An 11,598-nucleotide genomic window follows, 5' to 3' on the forward strand; every position below is an offset into this window, starting at 1 on the left:
ATATATATATATATATGGAAGAAGTTAATTATCATTATTTGCGGATGACATGATATTCTACACAGAAGACCCCAAAACACCACCAAAAGACTTAGATTTAATAACCAGATTCAGTGGCACAGCTGGATACAAAGGCAACACTCAAAAATCAAAATCAATAGCTTTCCTGTACACGAATAACAGACTCACTGAGAGAGGTTAGAGAAACAATCCCTCTCACAATAGCATCCAAAAAATTGAAATAACCTAGGAATCAGTCTAACACAGGAAGTAAAAGACCTCTCCTTGAAAACTTCATTATTTTGAAAAAGGAGATTAAAAAGTGTATCAGGAAATAGAAAGATATCCCCGTTCCTAGGTAGGGAGAACCACTGTACTGATAATGGCCCTACTTCCAAAACTGCTATACAGATTCAGTGCAATCTCAGTCAAAATCCCTACAGCATACGTCACAGAAAAAACAATCCTAAAATTCATTTGGAACCAGAAGAGACCTAGAATAGCAAATTCTGGGCAACAAAGGCAAGGCAAGTATCACAATCCCTGACTTTAAATTATACTACAAAGCTATGGTGATAAAAACAGCATGGTGTTGGCAAAATAACAGATCTGAGAATCAATGGAACAGATTAGAAGATCAGGAATAACTCCAGAGATACTCAGCCACCTTATCTTAGACAAAGGAGACAAACACCTTCACTGGAAGAAAGATAGCCTCTTTAATAAATGGTACTGGAAAAACTGGCTTCCCACATGCCAAAGATTGAAACTAGGCCCATATCTTTCACCATGCATTAACCTAAAATTGAAATCGATCAAAGATTAAATATTAAAACTGAAACACTAAAATCTGCTGGAAGAGAATAGGTAGGACACTTGAGGACACAGGAGTAGGCAGAGACTTCATGAACAAAACCCAGACCTCACAAGAAATACTACAAAGAATCAACAAGTGGGACCCCATCTTATTAAAAAGCTTTTAATAAAAAGCATTTTATTAAAAAGCAAGAGAAACCACCAACAGAGTGAAGAGAAAAATTTTTACCAGCTATTCACCAGATAAGGGACTATTATCTAGGATATATAAAGAACTAAAAAAAAAATCAGACTCCCTAAATTTGAAGACCCAATCCAAAAACGGGCACCTGAAATGAAAAGACACTTCTCAGATGAAGTAGAAACAGCAAATAGATATATGAAAAAATCTCCTTCAACACCACTGATCATTCGTGAAATGCAAATTAAAACAACGCTGAGATCCACCTCACCCCAGAAGGAATGGCTATCAAGAAATCAACCAATAACAAATGCTGGCGGGGCTGTGGGGAAGAAGGAAGCCTTCTCCCTTGTTGGAGATGGTTGGGAGTGTAGGTTGGTGTGACTACTGTGGAAATCAGTGTGGAGAGTTCTCAAAAAACAAACTCGGGCTGGGAATTTAGCTCAGTGGCACTGCACCTTCCTGCAAAGTGGAAGGTCCTAAGTTCCATCCCTGGTTGGGGGGGCAAAAATAAAACGCGAAAACTAGAGGCCTCATTTGACCCAGCTGTACCTCTTCTTGGTATCTTCCCAAAAGGATTAAAAGCATCACACCACAGTAATATATGCACATCCATGTTTATAGTGGCATAGTTTGTAATAGCTAAATCTTGGAAACAGCCCAAATGCCCGTCAACCAATGAGTGGATAAGAAGATGTGGGTCTTTTTAAATATACAGTGGAGTTCTACTCTGCCGTAAAGAAGGCTGAGCTTGAGACATTTACAGCTAAATGCATGGACCTTGAGGTCATACTCAAGTGAAATAAATTGGACACACACATTTAAATGCCGCATTGTTTCTGTGGTGAGAGAAGCCAAAAGTGGAAATAAGGACTGAGATGTATAATAGACGTTGGGAAATGAGGAGAAAATGTTCAGATTGGGAGGGGAACAAGGGAGGGGGAGGGGGAAGAAGGCAGGAGGAACAAGTGAAAATAGGAGGGAAAAATGGGGACAAAGCTTTTGTCTCCATTTTTAAAAATAAAATTCATTATTAAAAAGTTATACTAACATAAAAAAGGAGTTTAGGAATTAAGACTAGAAACAGCAACAACAAATAAAGGAGTTGGGGATGCAGCTCAGCAGCTCGGCACCTGGGTGCCGAGTGTGAAGCTCTGAGTTCGATTCCCGAAACCCCAAAAAGAAAAGAAAAACACAACAGCCCAAAAACCCAAACCCCAAAGAAGGGGAACAAGACTGTGTGCACTAAGACTCCTATATGTATATTTTATTATGCAGGCTTTCAGTCACCTAATCCAAAAATAAATTTAAAAAATTTAAATTCCTTTAATTTGAAAATAAATGAACTAAGCCATACCAACTAGGCAACATCATCCCATGCAGAAAGAGTTAAAGAGACTTTACATACTTATTTGATGTATTTGAAGTATAAAAAAATAACAGTAGAATTTAAAAATTTTAAACTCACATATTAAACTCTCTTAAAATTTAAACTTCTCTGAGACTAATATTGTCTGCAGTTTTATCAAACTACAATATTCTTGTAAATGAAAGACGTAAATAATTATATATTTTGTTTCTTTGTTTTGCTTTTTTTTTTTTGGAGGGGCGGCAGAACCACTAAGCCAAATCGCTGGCTGTTTTGCTTTGTTTCTGCGGCAGGTGTCACTGTGGTTCAGGCTGGCCTTGAATTTGCCTTTATCCTCCTGCCTCAGCTTCCTGAGTGCTGGGATCACAGACATCCACCACCAAATCCAGCGTAGATAATTATATTAATAATGTAAGGAATCAATATTTCAGTATAAGAAAAAAGTACACTGTCATACCAAGGCTGGCTTTTTTTGTGTTTTGTTTTTTGAGACAGGGTCTCATTATGTAGTTCAGGCTGGCCTTCAACTCACTATGTAGCCCAGGTTGGCTTTGAACTCACGGTGAACCTCCTGCCTCAGCCTCCCGAGTGCTGGGATTAAAAGCATGTGCCTAGCTTGCCTGTCATTATTATAATGATATATTCCCAGCTCATCTGAAAACCCCAGCCAATTTCACTTGGCACTTGAAATACTTAATATCAGTATATGACAATTAACCAAGTTTTTCTACTTCATATAAAACCTTTAAGGGCCGGGGATTTAGCACAGCGGTACTGCCACCTACCTCACAAGTGCAAAGACCTGAGTTCGAGCCCCAGTACCAAAAAAATAAAAACCTTTAAAACAGCAGGCATCTGTTGGTTTAACACTTGTCTAATTAATTTACGAGTCTGCGTAACAACATTATAAGATCTCAAGTATGTTTTCCTTTTCCTGGCAACAAATGTGCACTGTGTTGTAAATGATCAGGGAAAGGCGCCCTGCACACACAGGGTGAAGGGAAGAGCTCTGAGCAGCAGCAAAACAAATCATGGAAGCTTTAAACATGGCTACTGAACACTGAGCTGAGAAGGCTCAGGGGAGGCTGTGGTCCCGCTGCTCCTCAGTGGGAGATGCAGGTGAAGAAAACAGCTATGGGCAGGGTGTGGCGGTGCACACCTGTGAGCCCAGCCCTCAGGAGGCTGAGGCAGGAGGATCACCAAGAGTTTGAGGCCAGCCTGGGCTGTGAGCACTCCCTTTGCTGTGCCGGGCCGCCCTGGAACGCATTGTGAACGCGATTTTTTCTGCTCTTGTCTTCGTTGTGGTCTCTTCGCAGCAAACAGTGAGTGTTCTGCCTCCGTGATTAGAATTCCCCTTACAGATTTGTTGTCAAGGACCAGTGGCTGTCTTATTGTTGTTTTCTAAGGCTGAGTAAAATACTGCAACTGAGCGCCTTAAATAACACCTTCTTTCCCTGGTACTGGGGATGGAACACGGGACCTTCACACTGAGCTACGTACCCAGCCCTTTTATTTATTGTTTTGAGACAAACTTAGGGTCTCACTAAGTTACCCAGGTTGGGCTCACATCTACAATCCTCCTGCCTCTTCCTCCCAGGGTGCTGGTTTAGAGGCAGCACAGTCACACCTGGCTTTTTGTTTTATTTTCTCGGAGACGAGCTCTCGCCGTCTTGGCCAGGATAGGGTTCAGCTCCGAGGTTCACACAATCCTCCAGCGGCAAGTGTGTGTTTCTCGCAGTTCTGGAGACTGGAAACCCGCAGTCAAGGTCGCAGCAGATCCAGCTCCTCCTGGGGTCGCCCCCGTGGGAGTTTAGGAGGACAGCGAACGTCCGCCATCCGGGGAGCTGCAAACACGCCTCCTCCGGTAAGGGCCACAGCACAGCCTCAAGATCCTCCCTGCATGGGGTACCCGGTAGAGCTTTCTTCACCTCTTTGTAGTTACCCTGCCTTTCTTCGGTCTGTGTGTGGTGCTGAGGACTGAACCTAGGACTTTGTGCAATTAGGAAGTGCTCTATCCTAAGGTACCCGCCCCTCCCTTTATTTTATTTTGAAACAGGCTGCTGCTCTATAGTCCAGGCTGGCCTCGAACTTACGATCCTCCTGCCCCAGCCTCCCCAATAGCTGAGACTACAAGCGTCCACCACCATCCCCTGCATTCATAATTTTTATTCCTGTTTGTCTGAAAATAAGACCTAACTGTAAAATAATAAGCCTTGAAAGCTGGAGATCAAAAATGCCAGGGCCAGGGATTTATCTCAGTGTTACCATGCCTGCCTTATAAGCTCAAGATCTTGAGTTCAATCCCTGATGCTGAAAAAAACAAAACAAAACAAAAAAGCTCCTGGCCTGATCACCATGCCTCACCTGCCTTACAGAGTGGCCACTGAGCAAGAGAACAGGGAGGTGTAATCTTCTGCAGGACACTGGCCAGCAGAAGACCAGCACTTATTTTCCAGTTAGGTCTTATTTTGGGCAAAGTGCAGCGTTAGACTGCTATTTATTTATTTTTTTGGTTCCGGGAATTGAACTTGGGACCTTGCGCTTGTGAGGTAGGCGGCGGCCCTAGACGCCTATTTAAATTAGCACGTGGTTTGTGTCTCTTAATTGGACGCAGACTCACAAAGAATTGCTAGGTCCCAGGAGAGGTCCCAGGAAGTAGACTAAGGAAAGTAAGATTCTGGCGCTGCCTGTGACCTTGGGCTGAGCTCAGGGTTGTCCTTGTCAATGAGAAAGGGCCACTGTTTGGACCTCTCGTTCTGCCTCCTGTGTGGTGGCTGAGCTCACCGGCCCGACTCAGGCACAGCCTGGGGGCCCGGATGGCTGACGCTTCGCTTGCGGTGTGGCCAGTGTGGCCCTAAGGAGGACTCTCAGTGCTGTGGGGTGGAACAGGCTCGTGGACTGTACCTGAGCACTTAGAAGGGAAACGTAAGGAGCTCTGGTCTGTAAGCTCTCAGTTCAGAGAGCTCCTGAGATAACCCCAAGAGGATCCCGTCTTTCTTGTAGCACTAGGGCTGATATTGCTGCAAATAAACAAAATTTAATCGTGCCGGTTGCTGAATAATAACAACACTTGAATTCGTCATCTTGCCAAAGACATTGGTCAGGAAGGAACAAGATCCTGAACTCTGACATTGAGACATCTCAGGTAAAATGAGATACTGCAGACGAATTAAGACGTTCAAATGAAACTGGTAGTCTTGAGTTCCCAGGCACCCCGGGTCCTGTCCCAGCAGAGGTAGCTTTTCCTCTGGTACCTGCAGGCATCAGCTTTCCTGGTTTGGGAATTTATGGCAGCCTCACCTGCAGCAGGTGCCTTGAAAGCAGAGGCTCATTCTCTACACCCTGATGTCATACAGCCCATGAGTCAGGTCTGGCCTCGCAGTACTCCAGAGGGACAGGAATAGTCTGGTCCAACAGGAAGTAGCTAACACACCAAATGGGTGCAGGGCATTGCTAATGCACATGAGTAGTGCCCTGGGAATACATGTGAGATTCCAAGGTTCTGTGTTAGTCAGTTTTCCATTACTGTAGCAAATACGCATGGTAATCAACTTATAAAGAAGAAAGGTTCACTTTGACTCACAGTTTTGGAGAGTTCAGTCCATGGTAAGTTGGGCTTTTTGCTTTTGGATGTAGTATATTATTTTGTGTAGCTGCTGGTGGGTCTTATTGCTTATTCAGTTGTTTGACTGAAACTTGAACTCAAAATTCAAGGTGTTTGTTTTTGTTTTTGAGACACAGTCTCACTATGTGGTTCAAGCTGACCTTGAACTCACTGTGTAGCCCACGCTGGCCTCAAATTCATGGTGATCCTCCTGCCTCAGCCTCCTGAGTGCTGGCCCCACTGTGCCTGGCCATCCATAACCATATTCTATGGTAAGTCTGAAGAAGATACTCTTTCTACTAAGGCACTGAAAGCCAGGTGTGGTGGTGCATGCCTATAATCGCAGCACTCTGGGAGGCTGAAGCAGGAGGACTAATAGTTTCAGCCCAGCCTGAGCAACTCAGCAGAGCCCTGATTCAAAATAAAAATTAAAAAAAAAATTTTTTTTTTTTTTTTTGAGACAGGGTCTCACTATGTAGTTCATGCTGGTCTTGAACTCACCATGTAGCCCGAGAGTGGCCTTGAACTTACGGAGATCCTCCTGCCTCAGCTTAATGGGGGTTATGATTACAGCTGTGGGCCACCACATCTAGGTGACTCAAAAAAAAAAAAAATGGAAAGGGGCTGAGAATATAACTCAGTATGAGCCTTGGGTTCAATTTCCAGTACCACAGAAACAAAGGAGCAACTAAGGCCCTGAAAAAGGCATTCGAGGCTAGAGGGTATAATAGCTCTGTGGTAGAATGGAAGTTTGCAGGAGGTCCAGGGTTTGATCCCCAGCACCATGGCGGAAAAGCCTCCTGAGAGCTGCGCCCGTACCCTTGAGAGGCTCTGTGGTTGCTGTCTTTCCCAGGCCAGGTGTGACTGTGGGTGTCTCCTTCAGCTCCAAAGAGCCCAGTGTTTAGGGAAAGGACACCCTGGCCCACGGAGCTCCTAAGGGTGCTGTTTGACGGGAGTAAACCTGGGAATTAGAGGCTCTGCCCACTAGAGAGTGCTGTGCGGCCTCTGCGCAGGAAGAAGTGTGGCTCTGACTGGGCCTGAGCCGCCACAGTGGAGAACAGCGCCTCACGCCTACTTTCCAGACCTAGAGCCCCCAGACTCCCTTGGGCAGGACTGAGCACCAGGGCTGCAGGACAGTACCTTAGGGGCAGGGGGTGGCGCAGTGGTGCAGCCCTCACCCAGCACAGGCCAAGACCCGCGTTCAATCCTGGGGCTACCAAATAAACACCCTTAGTCTTTTCCCAGGCAGCCTGGAAGGAAGCCCGCAGGCAGCAGCTCCCCGGAGTGACTGCGCTGGGGAAGAGGAAATGCCCCGGCCTCTTCGAGGATTCTTAGACACTGGCTCCGGATGGCTGCCGTTCCCAGGGCCTGCAGCGTCACCCTGGCCCACATTCGGGGTCGGAGTCTGTGGCCGGCGGGCGGTGGGTGCAATCTCAGGTCTGACCTGCAGGGAGCCGGGCTGGCTGTGAACACACCCTGAGGTCATTTTCCGGGCTCCCGGGGGTGCAGACAGCAGTGCCCAGCTGCTCCCGGGCCACTGAGGGACTTTCACCCTGCTAGACGGTGAGTCTGGCCACGCACCTCTGGGGGGACTGCAGACCCTAACGTCCCCATCAGAGACGCCGCTGGGGCCGAACTCCGGAAGCTTACTGTGCAGAAGTCACGTGGATTTGCAGGGATGACCCTGGCCGGTCAGAACCCAATGTGGCGACTTCAAAAGCAGCGGCTGCCCACATGCGGTCTCTGCTCTATGGCATGATTTGCTGGGGCTGTGAATCATCCCAAAGTTTTTGTGTTTTTTAAGTATACAAACATACAGGGCTTTAAAAGTATCTTTTAAAAACTGATTTCTAGCTGGGGGTTTAGCTCAGTGGTGTCGTGCCTGCCTCTCGAGTGCAAGGGCCTGAATTCGATCCCTGGTAACAAACAACAACAACAAAAGTGTATTTATAGAGGGCAGTGTGTAGTGGCACAAGCCTGTAATCCCAGCAGTCGGAGCTTGAGGTAGGAGGATTGCTGGGCTTCGAGGCCAGCATGGGCTATGTAATAAGTTCAAGGCCAGTCTGAAATGCATAGCAAGACCTTGTCTCAAAAAACAAAACAAACAAAAAAAAAAAACAGGCGTGGTGTCTCACACTTGTAATCCCAGCACTGGGGAGGCTGAGGCAGGAGGATTTCTGAGTTCGAGACCAGCCTGGGCTACATAGTGAGTTCCAGGTCAGTCTCAACTACATAGTGAGACCCTGTCTCAAAAAACCAAAAAAAAAAGAAAAAAAATTAAATGAGGGTTAAATGAGTAATTTTTAGCAAAAAATGTATTGACACATTTTAGATATACATAGTGGTAACGCTCATCAGCGGGAAGTTCTCCTGTACATGATGTATCCCACCTTTTCTTTTCTCCCCATTCCCCCCTTCCCTGAAGCCTCCCTTCCCTATATACAAAAGCTTTGTTTCCATTTTCTTCTATTTTATTTTTTCTTGTCCCTCCATTCCCCTGCCTCCTCCCTTGTTCCCGTTCCTATTTGAACATTTTCTTCCCATTAAATAGTAACTTTTATTTAGATAAAAACTCAGAGTTTTTCACTTACATGGAATCAGTGAAGAATTTTTTTTTTTCTGGGACCTGGGATCGAACTCAGGACCTTGAGCTTGCACAGCAGGTGCATTGCCAGTGAGCTACATCCCCAGCCCACAATGAAGGATTCTTAAGGGATATATTTCTTCAGGACGAAGGAAACTAAACGTTGGAATGTAAGACAGAGGAGTGTGAAGTAAATTGGTAAGAACTTGCAGCCATGGAAACAGATGTTGACTATATAAAGCGATGGCAGTGACGTCAATTTGGGGTGTAGAAGATGTACCGACTCTCCAAACAAGAGGGAGGGGGCTGGGGATGGAACTCAGTGGCACTGTGCCTGCCTCGCAAGCGCAAGGTCCTGAGTTCGATCCCCAGTACCCCCGAAAAGGAAGATATTTATTAGAAGAATGGAAATAGAAAGTATCACTTCCAACCACTAGAGGAAACAAGACAAAAGAATAAATAAAATCATCCCAAATGCAAGCAAGAAAGGAGAAAGAAGCAGCCTAGGAACCATCACAAAGTAACACACAAAGTGAGATAAAAGAAATTACCCTGAGGGTGTGCAGTGAATACACACCAGGGGCGTGCACTTGCCAGGCAAGCATCACCACTGAGCTACGTCCTCACCCCATCTTTTCTTTTTGAATGCAGAGGCCCAGGCTGGCCTCGAACTCCTGGGCTGGAGCGATCCTTCAGACCCAGCCTCCTGGGGAGCTGGGACGATAGGGCCACACTTCCCCACATGCTGGTTGTTTTAAAATATCAAACACAGTATATTTAAAACAAAGAGCGCACTTGCAGAATATCTGAAAGTAAGTGCACAGAGAGAGCTACACTGGACAGAAAGCTAACCACAAGAAGGCCTTATTAGTGGGCAAGGGTTTTAGCTAAGTGATAGAGCACCTGCCTAGTGTTTTATGTTTGTTTGTTTGAGATAGGGTTTCCGATGTTCAGGCTGGCCTTGAACTAACTCATCATGAAGCCCAGAATGGCCTGGAACCTACGGCGATCCTCCTGCCTCAGCCTCCCAAGTGCTGGGATTACAGGTGTGCGCCACTACACCTGACCTAATAATGTTTTTAAAGCAGGGTCTGTTTTGCTCTGTAGTCTGGCTGGCCTAGGATTCCCTAGGTTGCCCAAGCTGCTCTTAAAGTTGCCAATCTCCTGCCTCAGCCTCCTGAATGTGGGGGTTGCAGGGGTGTAACCCTCGTTGAGTTTAACACATCTTTAAACTTCATATTTTAACACTTCAGAACTCTCAGTGTTGACACTCCATGAAAAAGGAAGTTTTCCTTGGTCAAATTAATGTCATCTAACAAATGAACAGCTTCTGGAGCCTGGGGGTGTAGCTTGGTAGGTAGAGAGCTTGCCTAGCATGTGTGAGGCCTTGGGTTTGATCTTCTGCCCTGCACAACAGCAAAACGAAACTCGATATCCTCTGATGTCTATCCTACACCCAAAGTGTTCTGCTACCCCAGCCACATCTTGTGTGCTTTAGTCCTGGCGTGGCCCTGAACCTTCTGTGCAGGCCCGTGGGGGCCCCACGCTCGTCCCTGCCTGGCTCCTGCCTTCCCGGGACCCCGGACCATGGACCGGAACTTCTGAAACCGTAGGCCACAGTAAACCTCTCCTCCTTTGAGTTGTGGCGGTTGGGCATTTTGTCCCAGCGATGAGAAAGTGACAAAGCCATACCCAGTTCCAATCCAATGCAGACCCACACCGGGAAGCTGCAGAGCACCACACTGCCCAGGCCTGGCTGCTCCCTTGGGTTTAGAGCGGGTGTGTTCCTCTTCCCTTTATCTTTGCTGTAAAGTGAAAATTCAAAGCGTGGGTTGGAGTCAAAGTGTTACACTGGCTACACGAGAAAATGCAAGTCTAGGACAAAACTTTATTGACGCCGGCCGAGATAAGGGCGCCAGGCTTCTAAACCCAGGGTTTTTGTAGGGCTGTGAGCAGGAACTTCTTGGCAGGAAGAGGGATTTGGCAGGAAAAGCAAAGCCGGTGTCACAGGAGCAGAATAGCAGTTAGCGGGAGGGAACCCCGTCAGGGCACGTTTCGTTTCTCAGACGTGTTCTTCTCCCTTTATTATAGATGTCAACCGTAATCAGGGATGGTTTCTCACAGTCAGGAAGCTTCAGTTAACGAAAGGGAGGAAGTTAGACAAAATGGAGTCTCTCTGGTTGCTTTGGTTCGACAAAGTCAATGTTATTGGCAGATGACGTGGTCAGAGACGCCAGGCTCCCAGCAGGAGGAGAGACCGTCTGATTCCCAGCACTGAAACAAGGGCTGCGAGACCTCACCAATCCGCCTGTTTCATAGGTGCCCACTTCCTCTCCTTTTGTGCTACTAGGTACTGAACCAACACCTTTGCACTGAGCTACGCCTCTACCCCAACTTCAAACTCGGGTCTCCAAATTGCAGGGATTATAGGCAGGAGGCGCCCCACGGGGCCTTCACATAAATATTCTTGTACATAATTCTGTACTGAGAGCTGGTGTGCCAGTGCGGGCCTGTGATCCCAGCACTCAGGAGGCTGAGGCAGGAGGATAGTTGTGAGCTCAAGGCCAGTCTGGACCCCATAGTGAGACCCTGTTTCAAAAAAAAAAAAAAAGCAAAACTGCTGAGTAGGAGGAAATTGCTTCTCTCCTTTTACCGCTCGATGCCGGTTGCTCTCCGTCAGCCAGTTTGTGGTCCTGCTGGCAGCATCAAGGCATCTCTTTGCCCAAACATTTGGTATTTTCAGGCTTTATTTTTATTTTGGCTAATATTATTATGTGAAATAATATCTCATTATAGCTTTATTTTTAAAACCCCCGGAGCTGAATACAGAAAGTGTTGAGCTGCATCGTCAGCCATTTTACTTGTTTTTGTTTGGCAGGGTCTCTCTGTGAACTCATAACCCTCCTGTCTCAGCCTCCCAAGTGCTACGATTACAGGCCTGCACCAGCACGCCCAGTTTATTGTGGCATTTAAGTAACTATTTACACACTTTGTGCTATTTCACCAACACCTTGGCTTTGCTTTTTTTGAGATGAGGTCCTGCT

General features: G+C 46.4%; 1 protein-coding gene across 1 annotated transcript in view; it reads left to right on the forward strand.

Moving 5' to 3' along the window:
- The window catches only part of Zbtb9 (zinc finger and BTB domain containing 9), a 24,930-nt gene extending 20,284 nt beyond the window's left edge, over positions 1-4,646 (forward strand). The window contains exon 6 of the mRNA XM_010605289.2: positions 4,105-4,646. The gene's annotated coding sequence lies outside the window, so the exon portion shown is untranslated. The remainder of the gene's footprint in view (positions 1-4,104) is intronic.
- The last annotated feature ends 6,952 nt before the right edge of the window (positions 4,647-11,598 follow it).

The sequence above is a fragment of the Fukomys damarensis genome, unplaced genomic scaffold (assembly GCF_012274545.1).
Source record: "Fukomys damarensis isolate Sample0158 unplaced genomic scaffold, DMR_v1.0_HiC HiC_scaffold_20, whole genome shotgun sequence".
NCBI classification, from domain to species: Eukaryota; Metazoa; Chordata; class Mammalia; order Rodentia; family Bathyergidae; genus Fukomys; species Fukomys damarensis.